We start from the raw sequence: 26300 nt of genomic DNA, 5'->3' as shown, positions 1-26300 counted from the left end.
TGGGGATCAAACTCATGTCTCCTGCATTGCAGGCAGATTCTTAACGGTCTGAGCCACCAGTAAGCTGTGATTGCTACCAAATCCAATAGTTTCAATTTACTCCAAAGTATAAAACCTGCCACTAAATGGAATGCTTACCATTTGTCTTTGCATTTCAGAAGCATGTGACTTTAAGATTCCTTCCTGTCTCTCCAGCATTCATGCTGTGAAACTGAGCTTTTCCCAGACACAGGCCAATCCCTTCCTTCAGCGTGATGAATTTTGAATGCATTTTCGTAGATAGACTCAGACGCCGGCATGATCTCTAGTGACGTCTTAAAGCCAGGTGACTGAGGAGATCCGTTTAGTAACTTGGAAATTGCCTGAGCAGAGCTTTTCTGAGGTTTATGACATAAGCCCCGGTTCAAGTGGTACTTGTCTGGGATGGAGCAGAGAGAAATCACACACACAATGGCCACTGGCAGCAAAGAGACCCCAAGCCAAACACCATCTGACTTTCTCCTTCCTTGTGGCTGGGAATTTACCAGGTAAACGGTGGGATCTATATTGCCTAAACAAAAAAACAAGCAAAGCAAGAAAAAAGTCTGATAGTAATTACCTTTTGCAGGGGCACAATTTACCTGAAATCTCTAGACAGAAGGAGGGGATTCTAGCTCCCAGAAATGATGCTGCCAAAATGCTATTTGGAAAGCGAATCCATGGGCGGGAGCTTCATGCACCAGATTTATATGTGCTGTTAGCTTCTGAGCAATATAATTATTGTGGTTTTTCTGCCTTGAGCTACTGCCTCCAGTTTCTGGAAATAGGGCTTGAATATTTCCCACTTGGTGACATTTATTACCATCACCCCTCATGGCAAAACTCACCTTAGTTTTCCATCTCTCCAGCCTCCACTGAACCTCTTGTTTACAAAGAGCCATAATTTCTATTCCCAATTGTTAATGCAAATATGAATCAAGCGTCAAAGATTCATTTTTGCAATATTGTATTGAGGTAGACTTCCTTGTCTCAGAGAGCTGAGAAATCACCGATGATTCAGATCCCTGTAAAGCATCTGGGCTGAAACAGATGAGAACCCAGGCACATAATTGCTGGCTTTGTAATGTGGACAGGTCTGAGGATAGACCCCATAAGTGATGCCTTGATTTATGAATGCATCATGCTGGGGGATCATTGCCCCGAGAAGATGTAATTATTGGAGGCGAGGTTCTCCTCTGTGTGAGCATCAGTTCTCTCTCTCTGGTCTGTCCCGTCCTGACTCTGACTCAGAATTGGTGGCTGGGTGGCACTTGCTTTTACTTATTCAACTCTACAAGTTGAGGAGCCTATTCGGTGGGACTGTGCAGATGAACAATAGCTGGTTTGTGTCCTATTTTTCCAGCATCACCATCCTCATTCTCATCCTTACCATCATCTCCATCACCATCAAAGTAGTGGCCCGCCATTACTAGGGCTTCCCTTGTAGCTCAGCTGGCAAAGAATCCACCTGCAATGTGGGAGACCTGGATTTGATCCCTGGGTTGGGAAGATCCCCTGGAGAAGGGAAAGGCTACCCACCCCAGCATTCTGGCCTGGAGAATTCCATGGACTGTATAGTCCGTGGGGTTGCAAAGACTCGGACATGACTGAGCGACTTTCACTTCACTTGCCATTACTATGATCACCTTTCCTAAAATTTATTGAGGGTCTTCTCAGTCCAGCTCTGTTAAGCACTTTATTTGCTGCTGCTACTTACATATGTATTTCTTGTTTCTTTTTTTGTTCACTGGTTCGTTGTATTTTTTAGATCCCACATATCAGTTGTATCATACAGTATGTCTTTCTCCGTCTGACTTAATGTCACTTAGTCTAAAACCCTCCAAGTCCATCTGGGTTGTGCAATGGGCAAAACTTCATTCAGTCTTGTGGCTGAGTAGTATGCCATTGTATATCTGTACCAAATCTTTATCCATTTGTTGATGGGTACTTCGGGTGCCTCCATATCTTAGATATTGTAAGTAATTCTGCTGATAACATTGGGGTGCGTGTATTTTTTTCAAATTTGTATTTTCATTTTGGGGGATGTGTTAGGCCCTTTAGCAGTATAATCTTGTTTATAATTCTTAAAACAACACTGCAAGCTGGATATGATTGCTCTCACATGGCAGTAAGGTAGCTGCATTTCAGAGGGCTTAAGTGTCTTACACTAAGTCATAGAGTGAGACTTGAACACTGATCTGTTTGACTTTGAAGCCAGTATCCTCACTATCACACTGCCTTTCTTAGAGTCTAACTAACCATTTCTCTAAACAGAGGTTTTGTCATGCCCCACATTAGTGGGATTGGTAAAGCCAGATTAAACAAAAGAACTTCATTCAAGCTGCATGCCAAGATGAAGCAATGAACTTGTTTCCCCAAGCTCATTACAAGTATTAAGTGTTTAGTGATTTAATTAGGATGTGTCTATTAACAGCTTTTACTGAGGTCAGTGGAATACAAAGGTTTTACAACTTGGTGTTACTGTTTGATTTTGTCTGGCTTTACCTCTTTGTGGATCCACCTGCAAGACCCTCTGAATGAAAACCTTCATCCTTCTAATGGTGCATTCCCATGCATGACTGTTTTATTAATTTTCTTGACTTCAAGAAAAGGAGAGGTTGGGGAGATTTTCCAGTTCATAAAACTTCATAAGATACAATGACCAAGGATGTTAAAAAAAAAAAAACAACAACAACTGAAAAAAAATTCAACTCTCTGTTGGATTCTTGAGCAATGGATGGAGTGTCTGTGAGAAGTGGGGTGTCTGATGGAGGGCTGGAACCATTGGAGGTGGTGGAGGGAGGTGGCTACGTTGTAGGATAAAATACACCATTTGTGTCTTGTAAAAGTTTTCTACCAGCTGTTTTCTGCTCAACTCCATCATCGTTTCTTGACATGCTCAGGAGCTTGTCCATTGCCGATTCATTTACTTTATAACAGAAATATTGGATTAAGGTATAAGGGAAAAATCATTACAGTGATAGACTGAAAAGAGAAGAGGAGATTTGACCAGAAAAATCTTTAGGGGAAACACGTAAACTGTCCTTTACTCTAGTTTCAGTTATTTTTTTAAAAAATTGCTGCAGGACCCGATGCTCTCGAAGGATGGAGTCATATTTATGAGACTCATGTTTAAGAGGAGAGAAGAGAGAATTATTTAAAATTGGAATTAGAGAGAATAGTGTTGAAACGTGTACATTATCATATGTGAAACCGATAGCCAGTCCAGGTTCGATGCATGAGACAGGGTGCTCGGGGCTGGTGCACTGGGATGACCCTGAGGGATGGGATGGGGAGGGAAGTGGGCGGGGGTTTCAAGATGGGGGACACACGTACACTGATGGCTGATTCATGTCGATGTATGGAAAAAGCCACTACAGTGTTGTAAAGTAATTAGCTTCCAATTAAAATAAATAAATAAATAAATAAAACTGGAACTAAAACACGAGATAGTGAGGGTCTCTAGGTTCTAGAGAAACCTAGAAAACATGTTTTCTAAGCTTAGAGAACTTGGGTTCTCCTTAGATCCACCTTCATTCTCTTGGGTGGTCTCAGCCCTTTGGGATGGATGCTGGGGAAGAGGGGTTTAAATCAAGGCAGCAAGCATAACTCATGCTAATTTTCCAACACCTGACTTGGGCAAGAGCTTTCCTGGTGCCAGAGTTTTCTTTCTTGCAGAGGTAGTGGTGGAATAAATCTGATGGGGTGCTTTGGGCTCCCAGACATTTAAATTATTTACACTCACTGAACCCTTGTCAATGAAAAATGCAATGCAGAACCAAAGAAAACTCAGACCTAGATACCATTCTTGTTATTGACAGTCAACCTTATTTCCTCACCATCTCTTCTTTTGCCTCTGCACACCCCTCCCACACCTCTTCCAAGACTCTTTCCTAAGGTGGAGCTACTTAAGCTAAATGTTGCCCTTATGTCTAGTTGTCTTTATGTGTTTGTGGTTTAAAAAAAATAAAAAGAGAGAGAGAGAGTATCATAGACTGGGGAGGGGCCTGGTTACCAAGGCAACTGAATTGGTTGCTGGTGTTTTTCTGGTGTCAACTGGACGCTCTGCTCAATTTGCTAGATCATTTGTGGAGAGTTGTTTCTATGATGTATGACCTTTTTAAAGCCTTAATGACCCAGAACACTCGAATTGTCTCATCACCCCCTGGGTGATCAGTTACTGGGAGCCCAAAGACAGAGGATCTGAAAAGACACATTTGAGCAAGGCCAAGTTCTGTCTTATGGTCTGGGGTCTACACACCTGGCCTTGGGGATAATGTACCGTCTGTATATGCCCCTGCCAGCATCAGACAGCTGGGCTCCCAGGAGCCCTTCATGGCTGAAATCTTCCCCTGGGCTGGCAGCTCCCTCTCCAGCTGGGTCCGCCTAGTTTTACATTTCTCCTTTACTCTTTTCAGGCAATTGTTCATTAACCAGGGTTGTGGGGCCACATTTTATTTATTTTTGTGATGTTGTCCAGCACCTAGCTCAGGGCCTGGCATATGGCAGGAGTTGATAAATATTTGTCGAAACATGTGTGAAATAATTGGGGCTTCTGTGGTGGCTCAGATGGTAAAGAATCTGCCTGTGATGCAGGAGACTCAGGTTCAATCCCTAGGTCAGGAAGATCCCCCTGGAGGGGGCATGACAACCCACCCCAGTATTCTTGTCTGGAGAATTCCATGGACAGAGGAACCTGGCAGGATACAGTACATAGATCACAAATAATCAAGTCTTCCCTTTACTTCCTGAGACCCAAATAACCCATATATCAATCAATAAAAGTGTACTAAGTGCCCAGCTCGGTGCCTGCCCGGATTCCTGACATGGTGTAGGCCCAAGAGGGTGGGGAAGGCGGGAGCGGGGCAAGAGAGAGGCTCGGGGCAGCCAGCCTGCGGTGGGGCTGGAGTGCCGGCGCTTTGAACTCCGTCGAAGGTGAAGTACAATTTTGCAACTCGTGCTGGTGGCTCTCCTCCCCCCAGGATAATGGATGCTGTTTTCTAACCGCAGAAGCAGTCTTGTGACCAGATTCAAGAAGCTTGAGGGCCTCATGAATTACTCTTGAAATATAAAGAGTATTAAAGTTTAAAGAATCAATTTGTGAGGCTTCTTGGAGCAGGAAAAAGTGCTGTAAAAGATACTAACAGACAAAACAACTTCTGAATGCTGGCAGAGGACATCAGGCACCCAGAAAAGCAGATCATTGTCTTCAAAAACAGATGGAGAAGTCATGAAGCTACTGTAAAAATAAAAGTGAAAACCAGAAGCAGGAGACTTAAGTCCAAATCCTGAGAACATCAGAGAACTCCTGACTCCAGGGAACATTAATTGATAGGAGCTCATCAAACGCCTCCATACCTACACTGAAACCAAGCACCACCCAAGGGCCAACAAGTTCCAGAGCAAGACATACCACGCAAATTCTCCAGCAACACAGGAACACATCCCTGAGCTTCAATATACAGGCAGCTCAAGTTACTCCAAAACCATTGACCTCTCATAACTCATTACTGGACACTTCATTGCACTCCAGAGAGAAGAAATCCAGCTCCAGCCACCAGAACTCCAAAACAAGCTTCCCTAACTAGGAAACCTTGACAAGCCACTGATGCAACCCCATCCACAGTAAGGAAACTCCATAATAAAGAGAACTCCACAAACTGCCGGAATACAGAAAGGCCACCCCAAACACAGTAATATAACCAAGACGAAGAGACAGAGGAATACCCAGCAGGTAAATGAACAGGAGAAATGCCCACCAAACCAAACAAAAGAGGAAGAGATAGGGAATCTACCTGATAAAGAATTCCAAATAATGATAGTGAAAATGATCCAAAATCTTGAAATCAAAATGGAATCACAGATAAATAGTCTAGAGACAAGGATTGAGAAGATGCAAGAAAGGTTTAACAAGGACCTAGAAGAAATAAAAAAGAGTCAATATATAATGCATAATGCAATAAATGAGATCAGAAACACTCTGGAGGGAACAAATAGTAGAATAACAGAGGCAGAAGATAGGATTAGTGAAATAGAAGATAGAATGGTAGAAATAAATGAATCAGAGAGGAAAAAAGAAAAACAAATTAAAAGAAATGAGGAAAATCTCAGAGACCTCCAGGACAATATGAAATGCTCCAACATTCGAAACTATCCTGATTCTGGGAAAGATTGAAGGCAGAAGGAGAAAGGGACGACAGAGGAAGAGATGGTTGGATGGCATCATCAACTCAATGGACATGGATTTGGGTAGACTCTGGGAGTTGGTGATGGACAGGGAGGTCTGGCATACTGCGGTTTGGGGGGTCACAAAGAGTTGGACACGACTGAGTGACTGAGTGACTGAACTGAACTGAACTGCTTTACAATGCTGTGTTAGTTTCTTGCGATGAAATGAATCAGCTGTGTGTGTATACATCCTCTCCCTCTTGAGCCTCCCTCCCCCACATCACACCTCCCTAGGTCATTACCTAGCACTGAGCTGAGCTCCCTGTCTATACAGCAGGTTCCCACTCAGCTGTCTGTTTTACACATAACAGGGTATATATGTCAATCCTAATCTCCCAATTTGTCCCACCCGCCATGTTCCCACTGTGTCCACACCTCTGTTCTCCAAGTCTGCATGTCTATTTCTGCTCTGCAAATATTTTATTATTCCCATTTAACAGATTAGGAAATCAAGGCTTAAAGAAGCTGAATGACTTGCTGCAGATTACAAAGCTAAAATGTGATTAAGTTGGAGCATGAACCCATTACTTCCTGATACCTTTAAAAAGTCACGTGCTCTTAAATATGACGCTGCTCTAACTTAGGGTGACGAGGACACTGGGCCTTGAGGATGAGCAGGGCTTGGGCAAACCTGGGTCTTGAGGACAACTTTTCCCCACCTCCCAAGAGTTAACTTGGATGTCCTCATTGTCTGGGTGAGAATCAAATCATTTACTATTGATCCTAAAAAAGCTACTGTTCCTTTTTCCTAAAGTGTCTCTGTAAATGCAACGTATTGATTTCCGAAGGACAATTCGAGCCAATTTATTTTTTTTAAACTAAGAAAATATAGATTTTGTTAAAAACTTGACTGTAAAGTCATTTTGATTTCTCATTATTGTGTTCTGTCTTCTAACTCTCATCCAAGAAGGCCGAACGTTAACAAAGTACAGGAAGGGTTGATATTATTGACATACTTTGTCTTCACAAGGCTGAAGGCTTTAACTGAAGCGCAGAGGGCTTCTTCAGTCCCGCTCTGTATGTGCATGCCTGTGTGTTTAACTGCCACCAACATGCTTCTCTGTTCATGCTTTTACTTGAGAGTCTGGAAGGGAGGGTTTGGTATCCCTGTTCTTCAGCTGAGGAAAGGAGGACTCAGAGGGATTAAAGTGCCTAGGTCACAGCTCTAGAGAGAGAAGAGCCTGTACCTAAAACCCCACCATCTGTCCCCCACCGCCTAACTCCTAGGGCCACTGGTTGGCAAAGGCATCTCCATCTAGAACTGGTCGGCCTGTCTGAACCCAAAACCTGATGTGTATTTTCCATCCCTCATCCAAGCTAAGGATACCAGTTTCCACTCAACTATCTATGACGGAAGCCCCAAATATTCCTGAATCTTCCACTTCCTATTTGCCTCTTTGCCTCCCCCTCCATTTAAAACTGCATCTTTTAATCTTGTATCCAAATATTGCTCAGACCTCACTGCACTTTGTCTGTATCATCACTGCCAGATTCATAATGCAATAGTCCCCTAATTGGTATAGAGCTGGAAAATGGATGTTCTTGGAGTTTCTAGGTAGGTTACAAATGTGGGATGCTTTGTCTCTTTAAAAAAAATTTTTTTTTATCTCTCTTTCTGTCTTCTATCACTGAGATTACCAGTACTGTTGCATGATACTGAATAATAGTGAAAGTGAAAGTCGCTCATTCGTGTTCGACTCTTTGCAACCCCATGGACTATGCAGTCCATGGAATTCTCCAGGCCAGAATACTGGAGTGGGTAGCCTTTCCCTTCTCCAGGGGATCTTCCCAACCCAGGGCTCGAACTGGGGTCTCCTGCATTGCAGACAGATTCTTTGCCATCTGGTCACCAGGGAAGCCTAACAGAAACTATCACTTAATGGTGAAACACTAGAATAAGGCCCACTCATTGACTTATTCTGGCCTGGAGAATTTTCCATGGACAGAGAAGCCTGGCGGGCTACAGTCCATAGGGTCACAAAGAGTCAGATATGACTGAGCAACTTCACGCACACGTGCACAGGAGGAAACATCATAGGTATCACACGCAGGATTAGGCGGCCACTGGGGGATTCACAGTGCATCTTCCACTGATAACAGACGGCTGCTGTATGTATGTGTGTGTGCGCTCAGTTGCTTAGTCGCTCAGACGTGTCCGACTATTTGTGACCCCATGGACTGTAGCCCACCAGGCTCTTCTGTCTGTGGAATTTTCCAGGCAAGAATACTGGAGCTATACTGGAGCGGATTGCCATTTCCTCCTCCAGGGGATCTTCCAGACCCAGGCATCGAACCCACATCTCTCTCATCTCCTACATTGGCAGGCGGATTCTTTACCACTAGTGCCAACTGGGAAGCCCTTACTGTATATATACATACAGATATGAAAAAAGAAATATACATTATATATGTATGTATATATGTAAAATTATATACATACAATTATATAAATATATAATGTATACATCTTTTGATAATTTAGAGTTATATACATACATTTCTATTTTCCTAATCTTTCATGATAGTGGATTTCATTAATGTATTTTTTCCTATTGTTGACTCACTCCTAATGTTTCCCCTAATATCGACAAAATACAAACCAGATTTGTTTGTTCACATTTTACAGGCATACCTTGGAGATACTGTAGATTCAGTTGCAGACCACTGCAATAAAGAATATATGGAAATAAAGTGAATCATCCAATATTTTTGGCTTCCCAGTGAATATAAAAGTTATGTTTCCATTATACTGTATTCTGCTATGTGTGCAAAACTATTGCTAAGAAGTGGTAACTACCATCTGAGCCTTCAGCAAGTCATAATCATTTTGTGATAATAAGATCAAAGATCACTGATCATGGAAAACCATAACAAATAATATAGAAAAAGTTTGAAATATTTTGAGCATTACCAAAATGTAATAAAGAGACCGGAAGCGAGCAAATGCATAGACTGACTTAGTGCAGCCTTGCAACAAACTTCCAGTTTGTAGGAAGTGCAATATCCATGAACTGCAAGAAAGTGCAGTGCAAGAAAACGAGGTGTGCCTGCAACTTGGAATTTTCTGTTTATGCTTGTAATTAAGTTTTGGCCAAAGTGGTGCATGTTTGTATAATGTCTGTACAATATATTTATTTGGATCTGGTTTTAGTACCAGGATGATGGTAATCCAATAGAAAAAACTGAAATACTTCTCATATTTTTCCAAGCTCTGAAATAGTTGCCATAAGGCTTAGTACTTCTCTTGCAAAACAATTTTATAGAACAAGTCTGATGCCTGATTAGTCCAAAGTCCTTGACTATATTTCACATTTCTTTCTTAATTATTAACCTATTCAGTTTTTAAGTTTGGAGTAAAATTTGTTCATTTATGTATTTTTAGAGAATCATACATTTTATCTGTCAGCTCCTGTTGCCAATGTTTCATTGCAGGATATTTTGCTGCCAACAAATTAAGGAAGACGTGAGCTCACAATAAAGGATAATTTGAAAGTATTAAACACTTTATATATTTAGCTTTGGAACAGTGAAGGACAGGGGAGCCTGACGTGCTACCCCTTCCATGGTGTCAGAAAGAGTTAGACATGACTTAGCGGCTGAACAACAACAATAACAATATTTAGCTTTTCAGAAAACACTGCCCTAGTCGTTCTGTTTCACTGTGGATCAGTGAACACTCTGGCGCGGCCTGACACTGAGATGAGGACTGGGTTTTGGGAGTCACTGGTTTACAACTGATATTTTAAGGCTCATCCCCCTCCCCCACATCCCACCATTTCTTGAATATTCCAAACCCTCTCCTTTCCTTTCCCTTCCTCCCTCCCTTCCTGTATTTCTTTCTTGCCTCTATGTATTTGCAAACAATTCCTATCTCTTCCTGAAATGCCCTTCCTCTGCTTCCATACACAGAAGTGACAGTTTATGTGAGGGATAGATTTTTGAAAAATTTACATAATTCAAAACTAACATAATTAAAAAATTAATTTTCTTACAGATCTAATAAAAGTATTTCTGATGGTATTTGTTTCTTTTTTTTTTCCTCCTAAATGTCATTTTACTGTAAAATCATAAATACAGCAATGACAAGAAATCATTTCAACAGTGGATCGTCTAACCATTAAAACCCTTGGCATCAACCAACTGGGAAGCAAGAATTTGGAGGGGTAGGGTGATGAGTTCTGGGCTGGAGCTTTAAGAAACCAAGTGGGCCCTTCCTCTTCTCCCTGTTGGACAAGAACAGACAGGTAAAAACAGCAACACTGAAACAGCTCAGTTTTCAGTTTTATCACTTTGTAAAATTCTTTTTTCTGTTCTTTTCCTCCGTTTGACATCAGTAAAAGTTTTAATTATCACAAAACTGATTTTGTTGTAAATGGAGAAAGGGCACAAAACCAAAATGTAACGAAAAGCCCAAAGGTCAGACCGCAAACCCTAAATAAACCCTCAGGTCTGATGAGGGTTCACACATCAGAAGGACCGTCAACTCCAACCCCATGCAATGTGACTCTTTGGAGGACTGTTGCAGCCACATCAACTTGACGCAGGAGTGTAAGCAAGGTCTGCTGTTAATTAACACGGCAAGGGCAACACTAGTAACTTTTTACAAAATACAGTAAAAGGTACACAGGGTCCCAAGAGAACCCTGCAGAAAGCCCTTGTGGAGATCTGAGCCAAGCACTGATTCTAAAGATACCATGTTGCTACAAAAGTACAAATTAATGCTACTGGTATTAAGAAATATCAGACACATACAACTCAAATATTCATTAATACTTATGAAAACTCTCCCCTAAAAACAAGATGTTTTTTGTTATTTTGTAATTTTTTATGTATTTTTTTTAAAGATGAGTTTCTTGCAGTAAAAGAGAGACACAGTCAGACGTGCCTATAGTATTGCCTAGAATGTCCTCACTGCTGAGAAAGGATGGGGTGCACACTAAAGACTACTGGGTGAGGCTGGGAGGGAGGGGGCACCAAGATTCACCTGATAGGAAAAGATTACTGATGTGAAGTCTCCGGGGAAAGAGGAAGTAGGTTCCATACATGTGCGTTAATATAGGTTTAGTTGCTCAGTCATGTCTGACTCTTGCAAGCCCATAGACTGCAGCCCACCGGGTTCCTCTCTCCATGGGATTCTCCAGGCAAGAATACTGGAGTGTTCTGCCATTTCCTTTTCCAGTGTTAATATATGATATTTGTTTTTCTCTTTCTGACTTATTTCACTCCATATGACAGTCTCTAGGTCCATCCACGTCTCTGCAAATGGCACTATTCTGTTCCTTTCTATAGCTGAGTAATATTCCATTGTATATATGCACACATCTTCTGTATCCCTTCCTCTGTTGATGGCTTTCAAGTCCTGGCTATTGTAAGTAAACAGTGCTTCAGTGAGCACTGGAGTTAACATACCTTTTTTGAATTATGGTTTTCTCTGGGTATATGCCCAGGAGTGGAATTGCTGGTTCTTATGGTAGAGATGGATTTATTTTTAAAGCAGAAATAGACACAGATGCAGAGAACAAATGCATGGATACCAAGTGGGGACGGGGCAGGGGCAGAGTGGGTGAGATAAATTAGAAGATTGGGATTGACATATATGTGCTATTGATGCTATGTATATTGATGAAATAGATAACTAGTAAGAACCGACTCTATAGCACAGGGAACTCTATTCAATGCTCTGTGGTGACCTAAATGGGAAGGGAAACCCAAAACAGGGCTATATGTATGCGTGTAGCTGATTCGCTTTCCTGTACAGCAGGAACTACCACAATATTGTAAAGGAACTATACTCCAATAAAATAAGAAGAGGCAGGATAATCAGAAAACGACTGAAAATAATTTTTGCTTTTCAAAAATATCTCTTCTTTATATGGTTGTACAAAATGGCCTCCTGACAGCTGGGATCTGAATGGCCCCTCCAGTCCTTCAGGCCCCTCTGTCTCCTGGCCGGTGAGCCCCAGTCCTGTGCTAGTCCATGAGCTCGCTCACCACTTGGGAACCAGGCCCCCCTGGCACACTGGGAGAGAAGGGTCTTGGGCGGGACCAGCTGACACCAGTTTTGGGAGCAGTGTACCTTCAGCTGGCCTCAGACTCCATGGTCTCTGCCAGCCTGGATTTCAGGAAGTGCTTTAGGGCTCCCAGGCCCCTGACATTGTGAACATGGCTGAACTGTGCCCCTTTAAGGAACTTAGGTTCCAAGAGTCAAGGTGCCTGGTGGGATGTTGGGTGGGGAGCATCCCCATGGGTCCTGATGCTGACATCCCACTGCAAACCTAGCAATTCCTTCTCTGCACGTGAATTGAATCTTTAAAGCAATGTCTGTGGTGGTGGTGGGGAGGGGAGGGTCATGACTAGAACAGACAGCAATCCCACGCCCTTTACCCTCATCAAAGTAGGGGCAGGTGCCTCTCCACACAGAATCCACAGGGCCCTTCCAGGGAACAGCGAGCCTCCTCAAACCCAAATAAGAGCAGAGATGGTGGGTATTTCTGTTTACCAGCTCACGTGCTAGCAGTGTAAACACTGTCTACAATTCACTTGGCATAATGACATAAACAATCCCTGATGAATTAAACAATGGTTTGAAAATTGCATAATTTTGAATTTTGTGCATAAATTGAGACTTTATTAATATTTTTATTCACATAGCTTCAAATTAATTCAATGTTGCATAATATGCAGTCAGCCTCCATTATACTCCCTTCTCTGATTTCTCATTAGCGCTTGATTATGTCTGCGATATAATTGCAGTAGTTACGGCAGGCACCTTCACTCATTCTCAACACAGGAGGTGCTGTCTGATTGGGTAGAGCCTGAGCCTTGATTGGGCAAAGTGAATGTTTAACTGATAAGCGTGCAGTACCTTGAAGGGAGGTGACTCTGCATCCAGTTTGCCTGACCTAGCCCTGGTTAATTACATTGGCCACCACGTGGTCACCCCTGACCAGGACTCATCAGCAACTAGATTCCTTGTACCTCCCACTTTCAGGTGACAAGCTTACCTAGATGGGGCCTGCTTGCTCTTTTGGTTCTGCTTTGCTCCCTGCTCTTAGAGGAAAAGCTCAGCCCCACAGACCCTGGCACCCAAGTTTCAGGGGGAGAGACTCACTGGCTTCTTTGGACTTTGAGCCTTTCCATATATTCCAGTCCAGCGTTTACCTGAAGACAGGGTATTAGGAGTTCCCAGTTTCTCTCTCTTCTATTAATGTGCTTTGTTTCCTCCAGTGGCTTGTGTGTACAGACAGACACACCTCAGAGATATTGTGGGTTCAATTCCAGACTACAACAATAAAGCAAATATTGCCATAAAACAAAGCATGTGAGCATAGAAAAGTTGTGTTTACCCTATACTGTTGAAGAATTGATACTTTCAAATTGTGGTGCTGGAGATGACTCTTGGGAGTTGCTGGGACAGCAAGGAAATCAAACCAGTCAACCCTAAAGAAAATCAACCCTGATTATTCGTTGGAAGTACTAATGCTGAAGCTGAAGCTCCAATACTTTGGCCACCTGATGAGAAGAGAAAACTCATTGGAAAAGATCCTGATGCTGGGGAAAGATTGAAAGCAAAGGAGAAGGGAATGGCTGAGGATGAAATGGTTAGATAGTATCACTGACTCAATGGACATGAAGCTGAGTAAATTCTGGGAGATGGTGAAGGGCAGGGGAGCCTGGTGTGCTATAGCTCACGAGGTTGCAGAGAAATGGACTCTACTTAGTGACTGATTCCAAAAACAACAGCAATTGAACAACAACAACAACCCTACACTGTAGTCTATAAATTGTGAAATAGCATTGTGTCTAAAAATAATATACCTGTTTTAGTTAAAAATTACTTTACTGTTAGAAAGTGCTAACCATCATCTGGGCCTTCAGCAAGTTGCAATCTTTCTGCTGGTGGAGGGTCTTGTCTTGGTGTTGATTGTTGCTGACTGACCAGGATGCTGGTTGCTGAAGCTGGAGTGACTGTGGTGATTTCTTAAAATAAGACAGCAGTAATGTTTGCTGCACTGATTGACTCTTCCTTCCATGAATGATCTTTCTGTAGCATGCAGATGTGTTAGACAGCGTTTTACCCACAGTAGAAATTTTAAAATTGGATTCAGGACTTTCCTGGCAGTCCAGTGGTTAAGACTCGGAACTCCCAGTGCAGGGGGGCACAGGTTCAATCCCTGGTCAGAAAACTAAGATCCTGTATGCTACTCAGCCAAAAAAAAAATAAATAAAATTAAATTAAATTTGAGTCAATTCTCTCAGCTGTTGCTTTATCAACTAAGTTTATGTTAAATTCTAAATCTCTTGTTGTCGTTTTAAGAATCCTCATAGCATCTTCACTAGGAGGAGACTCTGTCTCAAGAAACCACTTTTTCTGCTCATCCATGAGAAGCAGTTCCTCCTCTGTGAAAAGTTTGTCATGAGGTATCAGAAGTTCAGTTCAGTTCAGTCTCTCAGTCGTGTCCTACTCTTTGTGACCCCATGAGTCACAGCACACCAGGCCTCCCTGTCCATCACCAACTCCCGGAGTTCACTCAGACTCACATCCATCGAGTCAGTGATGCCATCCAGCCATCTCATCCTCCGTCATGCCCTTCTCCTGCTCCCAATCCCTCCCAGCATCAGAGTCTTTTCCAATGAGTCACCTCTTTGCATGAGGTGGCCAAAGTATTGGAGTTTCAGCTTCAGCATCATTCCTTCCAAAGAACACCCAGGACTGATCTCCTTCAGAAAGGACTAGTTAGATCTCCTTGCAGTCCATGGGACTCTCAAGAGTCTTCTCCAACACCACAGTTCAAAAGCATCAATTCTTGGACACACAGCTTTCTTCACAGTCCAACTCTCACATCCATACATGACCACAGGAAAAACCATAGCCTTGACTTGACGGACCTTTGTTGGCAAAGTAATATCTCTGCTTTTGAATATACTATCTAGGTTGGTCATAAATTTCCTTCCAAGGAGTAAGCATCTTTTAATTTCATGGTTGCAGTCACCATCTGCAGTGATTTTGGAGCCTAAAAAAATAAAGTCTGACAGTGTTTCCACTGTTTCCCCACCTATTTCCCATGAAGTGATGGGACCAGATGGCATGATCTTCATTTTCTGAATGTTGAGCTTTAAGCCAACTTTTTCACTCTCCTCTTTCACTTTCATTAAGAGAATCAGTAGATGAAATGGAAGTAACAAGAGAACTAGAATTAGAATGGACTGAACTTCTGATAAAGCAGAAATACTTAAAAAAAAAAGTAAAAGGCATTTCTGCTTTATCAGAAGTCAGTCACTTCTGATTCCAGTTCTCTTGCTACTTCCATTTCATCTATAGTTACTCCTCCATGGAAGTCTTGAACTCTCAAAGTCACCCATCAAGTGGGAATCAACAACCTCTTCCTGTGAGTCATGAATACTCTTCATGGCATCTAGAATGGTGAATCCTTGCAGAAGGTTTTAAATGGTCTTTGCCAGCTCCATCAGGGGAATCACTATTTATAGCAGCTATAGCTTTATGGAAAGTCTTCCCTTGTGACTCAGCTGATAAAGAATCTGCCTGCACTTCGGGAGACCCTGGTTCAATTGCTGGGCTGGGAAGATCCCCTGGAGAAGGGAAATGCTACTCCTGTATTCTGGCCTGGAGAATTCCATGGACTGTATAATCCATGGGGTCGCAAAGAGTTGGACACGACTGAGCGACTTTCACTTTCATCTAAGAGATGGGCTTCTTAGGTGTTTGGTAGCTCAGTTATAGGGAATCCACCTGCAATGCAGGAGACCATGGTTCAATTCCTGGGTTGGGAAGATCCACTGGAGAAGGGATAGGCTACCCACTCCAGTATTCTTGGGCTTCCCTGGTGGTTCAGCTGGTAAAGAATCTACCTGCAGTGTGGGAGACCTGGGTTTGATCCCTGGGTTGGGAAGATCCCCTGAAGAAGGGAAAGACTACCTACTCCAGACTGAGTGACTTTCACTTCACTAACTTTATGAAATGCATGTTTTAAGTAATAAGACTTGAAAATCAAAATAACTCCTTGATCCATGGGTTGCAGAACGGATGCTGAGTTGTGTGCTTAGTCACGCAGTCATGTCTGACTCTTTGCTACCCCATTGACTGTAGTCCACCTGTCTCCTCTGTCCATGGGATTTTCAGGCAAAAATACTGGGGTGGGTTGCCATTTCCTCCTCTAGTGGATCTTCCCTCCCCAGGGGTCAAACCCCAGTCTCCTCTGTCTCCAGAAATGCAGGTGGATTCTTTACCTGCTGAGCCATCAGAGAAGCCTGGATGCTGTATCAGCAGGCATGAAAATAACACGGATCTTATGCATCTCCATCAGAGCTCATAGGTGACCAGGTGCACTTCGGTGAGAAGTCTTATTTTGAAAGAAATCTCTTTTTCTTCTATGCAGCAGTTCTCAAAGGTAGGCTTAAAGTATTCAGTAAACCATGTTATAAAGAGACATGCTCTCATCCAGCCTTTATTGTTCCCTTCATAGCACACAGACAGGGTAATTTTAAGGTAAATTCTTCAGGGCCCTGGGGTTTTTGAAATGGTAAATGGATATTGTTTTTCGGTCAGGAGCTTCATTAGACCCCAACAAGAATCAGTTTGTTCTTGGAAGCTCTGAAACCAGGCACTGACTTCTGCTCTCTAGCTGTGAAAGTCCTGGATGGCATCTTCTTCCGGTTGAGACTGTATGTCCACATTGAAAATCTGTTCTTTAGTGTAGTTTCCTTCATTAATAATCTGAGTTGTATCTGGATAGCTCGTGTCAGCTTCCATCAATACATCAGCTCTTGCTGCATCACTTTGTACTATGATGTTATGGAGACGGCTTTCTTTTCTTACATCTCATGAATCAAACTCTGCCAGCTTCAAACTTTTCTTCTGCAGCTTCCTCACTTCTCCCAGGCTTTGCAGAATTACAGAGAATTAGGTCCTTGTTTCAGATTAGGTTTTAGCTTAAGGGAATGCTGTGGCTGCTTTGCCACTAAAACCTTTTCCATGTCAGCGATAAGGCTGTTTCACTTTCTTATCACATGTGTGTTTACTGGAGTAGCACTCTTAACTTCCTTTAAGAACTTTTTCTTTGTTTTCACAACTTGGCTAACTGGCACAAGAGGTTTAGATTTTGGTCTCTCTTGATGTTTTACATGTGTTCCCAGGTGGTGCAGTGGTAAAGAACCCACCTGCCAATGCAGGAGATGCAGGAGACGTGGTTTCCATCGCTGGGTTGGGAAGATCTCCTGGAGGAAGAAATGGCAACCCACTCTAGTGTTCTTGCCTGGAGAATCTCATGGACAGAGGAGCCTGGTGGGCTACAGTCCATGGGGTCACAACAGTCAGACATGACTGAGTGCAACGCAATACTCACTAAGCTTAATCATTCTAGTTTTTTACTTGAAGTGACAGATGTGAGACTCTTCCTTTCACTTGAACACTTAGAGGTCATTGAAGGGTTATTAATTGGCCTAATTTCAACATTGTGTCTCAGGGGATAGGGAGGCCTGAGGGGAGAGGGGGAGATGGTGAAACAGCCAATCAGTGGAGCCACCAGAACACATATAACATTTATCAGTTAAGTTCTGTACTGTGTGGGCATGGTTCGTGGTGCCCCAAAACAATGACAATAGTAACAAGAAAGATCACTGATTACAGATCACCATGACAAATATGATAATAATGAGAACATTTGCAATATTGTGAGAATTTCAAAATGTGACATGAAGACCTGAATTAAGCCAATGCAGTTGGAAAAATGGTGCCTCTAGACTTGCTCTATGCAGAGTTGTCTCAAACCTTCAATTTGTAAAAATGCGTGAGTGCATGCTGAGTCATGTCCGACTCTTTGTGATCCCAGGGACTGCAGTCCACCAGGTCCCTCTGCCATGGAATCTTCTCAGCAAGAATACTGAAGTGGATTGCCATTTCCTCTTCCAGGGGATCTTCCTGACCCAGAAATCAAACCCATGTTTCCTTCGTCTCTTGCCTTCCATGTGGATTCTTTACTGCTGACTCACTGGGGAATTTTTAAAAATGCAGTATCTGCAAAATGCAGTGAAGCAAAGTGCATTCAACGAGGTATGCCTATATAGCTGCCTCTGCAGAGAATGGATGAAGGCACGAGTATGGCGTTGTCAACAGCCCTCTTCCTCTTCCTAACAAGCTTGCCAGTGTTCGCAGGTTGGGTGTGAGGCAGTGTAGACCCCTCCCCACTCTCCATGGGAAGGTCCTGCAGCTTAGAATCTGTGTCTTATTTATTCTTTAGGCTCAGTCCCCGCAGGCTCTGATGCTTAACATCCTTTTGATTAAATGAAACTGCTTCCCTGTTTAAATGGTTGCCTCTGATAGACAAGTCTTCCTTCTGGCTAAATGAAATGTCTTCCTCGTTGTATATTAAGTGCAGTTTTCTCCGTGTGCGTGGAGACCATCTGACCGGCGCCACTTCTTGTGACTCTTCTGGTATCTGAAGGCAGGCATCATCACCCTCGCATTCTATTCCTCTGTATTGGAAAGCCTCAATGCAGCCAGTGTTTCCCCATGGTGATTCTGTGATCCAACAGTAGGGTCATTTCTCCAATTCCTTTTCACCCCTCTTCAGAGTGGCAGACCAAAGATGCAAGCCGAGTCTGGAAGAGGGATCCCTGGCTGGTATGTCTACATCCTTATCTCTCAGCTCAGCCCGTTCATCTTCTTTCTGGACACGTTTCTGGCTCATTCCACTTGCTGCCCATTGTGGTCCCTGTGGGCTTTTATTCTCTATTTTTTTTTTTTTGCAGGTCATTGACCCGCTTGTATCTGTGGCTTTTCTTTGTTTTGGTTACAGTCTGATATCTTATACTTAAAGCCTCTTAAAAGGCATCCTTTGATTTCGTGGTTTGTTGAATTCCAGGTTTACTTGACAAATTATGTTGTGGAATTTTAGTAAGTCTGCCCAAATCTTCACAAACTATGCTAATTGCTGCTTGGAAGTGATTGTTATGCATCTGTTTGAGGCATTATTCTAGGGCTGCTGTCTCTGACACAGTAGCCACTAGCCACATGTAGCTATTTAAAACTAAATCATTAAGGTTAAATAAAACTTAAAATTCGGTTTCTCTAGCCGCATTTCAAGTACCCAGTGGTCACGTGGGGCTAGGGGCTGCCATAGTGGGCACACAGATACACATTTTCCTTATTGCAGAGCATTTTATTGGATGGCGTGGTCCAGGAGGCATTCCAGCAGTTTTGGTAGCAGAAAGTGGCCATGTTTATGATCTCAAATCATACAGTGTGAGATACTGAAGTCCCGTAATTCTTAGTATTCTTACTTTTTGGATTTCCTTCCCATTTAAGTCACCACAGAGGCTTGAGAAGAGTTTCCTGTGTTTATACACTTGTTTCTCATTAATTATCAATTTTATATATAGTATTGATGGTGTATCTAAGTCAATCCCAATCTTCCAGTTCATCTCATCCCCCCCCATATAAATCTATACACTTTTTCTCTACATCTGTGTCTCTATTTCTGCTTTTAAAATAAGACTTTTCTATATCCGTTTTTTCAGATTCCACACATATGCACTAAATACTTACTTTTTCTCATTGGTTTAAATTTTATGCTTTTCATCCAACTTATTGGTACCACATGTAATGCGTGTACAGTGCAGGCATATATTGTGTCCAAATTTCTTTTCAATGATAGTGCACAGTCCAGGAGTGTCAAGGTTCTGCTGACCATTGCTTAATCTTGGCTGTACACGTTGAGACGTTCCTCTGGTGAAAGGATTTTCATGTTTGCCTTCCCCTAACCTATGAGAACCCTTTGCCCTACCTGTGTTCCTGTAGACTCTGCCTCCAGGAAATGGCCTCTTACTCAGCATCTTGTAAAAGCAGCTCCAATAGTCCCACTTGTTTTAGCAGAAAGGCCACCTGCTGATCCTCTATGACTTTTACAACCCTTAGCAGCCCAGGGATTTGAAGCTGGAAAACTTTGGTCTTAACCACATTCGTTTTCCTTTTTTTTCTAACTTAATTTTTGGCAGTGCCATGTGGTACATGGGATCTTAGTTCCCTGATCAGGGATTGAACCTGTGCCCTCTGCATTGGAAGCTTGGAGACTTAACCACTGCACTGCCAGCGAAGTCCTTTTGTTCTTTCTGTTTTCTGAATCTACAATTGATTCCATTCCAGACTTAGGAAAAGATTCAAAAAGCCACATGTATATCGCTGAAAGGGTGACCTGTCATTTTAGTTTTGTCCAGCCTATCCCCGCTTCTCTGTCCTGCCTGCTCCTGCTCCCAGGGTATTGCCTGCCATACGAAAAAGGTGACATTTTTCCAAGCCTCTGTTCTTGGTCTCACTCATGAACCCCTCACGTCGAGGTATCTTGTGAACCTCCTTTTGTCTCGTATGCAAATGACTCTTCATCCACCCTCCTGGCTCAGTTTTGTTTTGCTCTTTGTCTGTTTGCTTTTTTGGGGTCTTGACTTCCTGAGTCTGACCTGGATTTCCCTTGACAAGTGTCTGGACCTGCTCCTGGTTTCCTTGGTCAGACTTTCTTGGGAATGAGTGGCTCAGTCAGTAAAGAATCCTCCTGCAATGAGAGAGACCACCTGCAGTGCAGGAGACCTGGGTCCGATCCCTGGATTGAGAAGAGCCCCCTGGAGAAGGAAATGGCAACCCGCTGCAGTATTCTTGCCTGGAGAATCCCATGGACAGAGGAGTCTGGTGAGTACAGTCCATGGGGTCATAGAGGCAGATATGCCTTAGCGACTAAAGCACCACCACCGTATCCTTTTACCTACTTGGTCATTATTCTCACATCGTTTATCCCAGTCCCTTGTGCTGTGCTTAGCTGCTCAGCCTTGTCTGACCCTTTGCAACCCGCATGGGCTATAGCCCACCAGGGTCCTCTTTCCATGAGGATTCTCCAGGGAAGAATACTGGAGTGAGTTGCCATGCCTTCCTCCAGGGAATCTTCCCAACCCAGGGACGAACCCAGGTCTCTGGCATTGAGGGCAGATTCTTTACTGTCTGAGCCACCAGGGAAGCCCATGAATACTGGAGTGGGTAGCCTATAACTTCTCCAGGGGATCTTCCCAATCCAGGAATCGAATCCGGTCTCCTGCATTGCAGGAGGATACTTTACCAGCTGAGTTACCTGGAAAGTCCACCCCAATCCTTTTAGGGCATGTCAAATATTTTCTTCACCCTCCACTTTCATTATCATCCGCTTTTCTCAGATCACTTCATTTACGAGTTGGAAGAGATCTCAGAGCTTATGTAGCCCAACTCTTTCCTCTTCTGAAAGCATGAATTACATAAAAGGATTCTCTCTAGACTATAGATAGGGAACTAAACGGGAGAGCTCACCTTCAGCTTTAGGTCTCCTGATATCCCTGCTGGTTGTCTTTTCATTTAACTAACATTCCCCAAACATTCTTGCTCAAAAAATGGTTCTGGGGTCCAATAAACTTAAGCAATATTGGGTCAACTAAATTAATATAAATTTCTTTGCTGCAAGACTTTTTTGAGCCCTTAAGATGGAGATCCCCAAAGTGAAGCTCAAAGGTAGGTGGACTTGCACTATATCCAAGAATTCCCAACTTGTTTGAAAAGATAATTTTATATTGATTCAGAATTACTCTAGGCGGTGTTTCTTAGAACACTCGGTAAATATGATACTATCTGTTCTTTAAGGTCAGAATTCCTTGAATATTTGTTGTGGGTAATTAAGCACTCCTCAAATAGACATGTTTTTTTCTTTTACCCACCAAAAAGTCTTTTTAATACCAGACTTTTTGATTCTTGAACCATCTTTACCGGATGAGGTCAAAATGCCAGGTGTTGTAAGAAGACAGCAGTCTCACTCAATGTGGAATTTCCTTTAACTGCCTTCGGGGAATACACGTAGGATTTTGGGCATTCTGGTTTGTTTTTAAGTTGGGTCCCTATTTGTCAAACCTTTAGATTTGGTTTATAAATATCAAGGTTAAATGGAGGTGAAACCAAACAGTTCTAGGAAAGTCAAGAGGCAAATGCTCATAGTTAATCCAAGTCTGTTCTCAGGGCATTTAGCCTTTCCCGGCATTAATACCCAGACACTGTTATTAGCACATAGACACCCAATCACCCCGTGTGCATTAGCCAGATTGGCTGTGTTGATTAGAGATACTAATTATGTGATATGTTTAACTATCAAAATAAGATGGATTTAGCTTGACAGGAGAGCATTGCTTTGCTGTGTATGTGTGTGTGTGTGTGTGAGAGAGAGAGAGAGAGAGAGAAAAAGGAGAGATGGGATAAGTTACCTCCAAAATTTCCATTTTGCAATTTTTGAGAAAGCAGTTTCTGGCCAGAATCTAATTTCTACTATCTGATGTGGTATTACTGGGATATTATTTTTTTTTAAAATTAGCATGACTGTACTGTGAAAATCCTAGTAAGTGTGAAATCAGTTAACAAATCAAATAAATCTAATATTATACCTGCCAAGTGGGGCATTGCTGTATGCTGATGAGTGTTATACATCTCCAAGTCCTGCGTCACTCATCAGAGAACACGTGATTCTAGCTGGAACCATGTCACTTTAAGGAATACTCTCATTTCCTATAGAGGTGTATTTAATGGGACTAATAGATCATTTATCATCTTTCAAAATATAGTCACACACAGGAATGTTCACTGGGCAAAGGAAAGAGTTAGTCACAAAGAGCTTTCCAAGATAGATGCATTGTTTTTTTATCTTTCACAAAATTCATAAAACAGAATGGAAGAGGTACAAGATTATCTACATGTAGAACATAAAAACGGGAGTGAAATATTATACTGAGTGTTTAGATTGTAGTTACTGTAGCCTGTGCCCCTTCATCTCTTAGGTTTTACCCTCATCGACTGACAAGATAAAACCACATCAGATATTCACCTCGGGCACTGAGGGGCAGAGTTACTTTCTAGGTTCCCTGCAACCATTTATTTTTAATTACTTGCTGCAGGAGAGTTTAGCAAAGTCCTCATAAATCTAGCTCTTAAATTCTCTGATGTTTCCTCTAAGGAAGAAATGCATTTACAACAACGAGTTTTCCTTGACCTTTTCCCCTTATTTCATCATGGATTTCATTGAACACTATGGATTGTAAAATGAAGTATTATTTCATGTACCACTAAGAAAGAGAGATGTTTCTGCTTAAACTATGACATCTCATTATTTACAAGTTGCATCCCAAATGTGAGATGTGAAAATTTGAGAAAATGTATTAAAATAAATTACCTTGCCACCTTGACATCATGGTTAGAGACAGGTACGAGAGGGTTTAATTTTTATTCACAATTACCTGTGAATTTGAATCTTTTAAAATTATTTAACTTCTCATCGACTTAGGATTATCTTCCTAATTGAGTTGTAAGATTTTTTAATTGGATTTTCCAATCTCCCCCATAGTAGTGACTCTTATAAACAGCAGTTCTTGGTAGGCGTTTCATTTATTCATTCAGCAAAAGTATTTGCATATCCGACAGCTGTGTTGCTGCCCTGTCACTACTTTTTGCAACCCCATGGACTGCAGCATGTCAGGCTTCCCTGTCCTTCACTATCTCCTGGCGTTTGCTCAAACTTAGGTCCATTGTAGTTCTTGCTTCTTCTGGTTGTCATCACTTCATGGCAAATAGATGGGGAAAAGCGGAAAAAGTGGCAGAGTATATTTTCTTGGGCTCCAAAATCACTGCAGACAGTGACTGCAGCCACGAAATTAAAAGACAGAAATGTTCAACACGTCCATTGAGTCGATGATGCCAACCATCTCATCCTCTGTCACCCCTTTCTCCTCCTATATGCCAAGTCCTATGCCAGGTAGAAGGAAGCCAGTGAACACAGTGCAACGAACATGATCCTTTGCAAGCATCTCACTCAAGAGTGGGAGAGGCAATGAGACATATCATCATAACACAGAATGTGAAGTGATGTCGGGTAGTGGTTCTGAGCTGCATGGGAGCACAGAGAGGGCCACCTGCTTGAGACTGGGGTCAAGGACGGTTTCCTGGAGGCAGTGAGGTGAGCCATGTTGGGGGGGAGGGTATGGATGTCAGCCTTCTAAACAGAAGCACAGCAGGTGAAAAGGTCAAAGGTAAGGAGAAGATGGAGAGCTTACAAAACTGAAAGAGGCTTATCAAGGGTAGAGAACAGACTCCAGAAGCAGGTGGGGAAATAGGAAGTAAGGTTGGCCATGGAACAGGATCAGATCATGATGATCTTAGACCTCTTGTATCCATAGCATCCAGATGATGCTGTGAAAGTGCTGCACTAAATATGCCAGCAAATTTGGAAAACTCAGCAGTGGCCACAGGACTGGAAAAGGTCAGTTTTCATTCCAATTCCTAAGAAAGGCAATGCCAAAGAATGCTCAAACTACTGCACATTTGCACTCATCTCACACGCTAGTAAAGTAATGCTCAAAATTCTCCAAGCCAGGCTTCAGCAATATGTGAACTGTGAACTTCCAGATGTTCAAGCTGGTTTTAGAAAAGGCAGAGGAACCAGAGATCAAATTGCCAACATCCGCTGGATCATCTATAAAGCAAGAGAGTTCCAAAAAACACATCTATTTCTGCTTTATTGACTATGCCAAAGCCTTTGACTGTGTAGATCACAATAAACTGTGGAAAATTCTGAAAGAGATGGGAATATCAGACCACCTGACCTGCCTCTTGAGAAACCTATATGCAGGTCAGGAAGAAACAGTTAGAACTGGACATGGAGCAACAGACTGGTTCCAAATAGGAAAAGGAGTGCGTCAAGGCTGTATATTGTCACCCTGCTTATTTAACTTATATGCAGAGTCCATCATACGAAATGCTGGGCTGGAAGAAGCACAAGCTGGAATCAAGATTGCCGGAAGAATATCAATAACCTCAGATGTGCAGATGGCATTACCCTTATGGCAGAAAGTGAAGATGAACTAAAAAGCCTCTTGATGAAAGTGAAAGAGGAGAGTGAAAAAGTTGGCTTAAAGCTCAACATTCAGAAAATGAAGATCATGGCATCTGGTCCCATCACTTCATGGGAAATAGATGGGGAAACAGTGGAAACACTGTCAGACTTTATTTTTTTAGGCTCCAAAATCACTGCAGATGGTGACGGCAGCCATGAAATTAAAAGACGCTTACTCCTTGGAAGGAAAGTTATAACCAACCTAGATAACATATTCAAAAGCAGAGACATTACTTTGCCAACAAAGGTCCATCTAGTCAAGGCTATGGTTTTTCCTGTGTTCATGTATGGAGGTGAGAGTTGGACTGTGAAGAAAGCTGAGTGCTGAAGAATTGATGCTTTTGAACTGTGGTGTTGGAGAAGACTCTTGAGAGTCCCATGGACTGCAAGGAGATCCAACCAGTCCAATCTAAAGGAGATCAGTCCTGGGTGTTCTTTGGAAGGAATGATGCTGAAGCTGAAACTCCAGTACTTTGGCCACCTCTTGCGAAGAGTTGACTCATTGGAAAAGACTCTGATGCTGGGAGGGATTGGGAGCAGGAGGAGAAGGGGACGACAGAGGATGAGATAGTTGGATGGCATCACCGACTCAATGGACGTGAGTCTGAATGAACTCCGGGAGTTGGTGATGGACCCAGAGGCCTGGTGTGCTGCGATTCATGGGGTCACAAAGAGTTGCACATGACTGAGCAACTGAATGGAACTGAACTGATCCATATCATCAGTTGGTCAGTCAACAGGCATTTAGCCTCTTTCATGTACTTGGAAAAGAAAGAATTGTGATAATAAAAGTTTACATAGCACCAAATGCTGTTCCAGGTGCTTTGGATAAATTGAGTCATTTATTATTACCTTTTGGTGGCTCAGACAGCAAAGCATCTGCTTGCAATGCAGGAGACCTGGGTTCGACCCCTGGGTCAGGAAGATCCCCTGGAGAGGGAAATGGCAACCCACTCCAGTACTCTTGTCTGGAAAATTCCATGGACAGAGGAGCCTGGTAGGCTACAGTCCATGGGGTTGCAAAGAGCTGGACATGACTGAGTGACTTCACTCTAATATTCACAACCACCCATGAGGTGAGTATTACTGTCTTCCCAT

The sequence above is a fragment of the Ovis canadensis genome, chromosome 6 (genome assembly GCF_042477335.2).
Source record: "Ovis canadensis isolate MfBH-ARS-UI-01 breed Bighorn chromosome 6, ARS-UI_OviCan_v2, whole genome shotgun sequence".
Taxonomy (NCBI): domain Eukaryota; kingdom Metazoa; phylum Chordata; class Mammalia; order Artiodactyla; family Bovidae; genus Ovis; species Ovis canadensis.
This window is presented reverse-complemented; position numbering follows the sequence as displayed.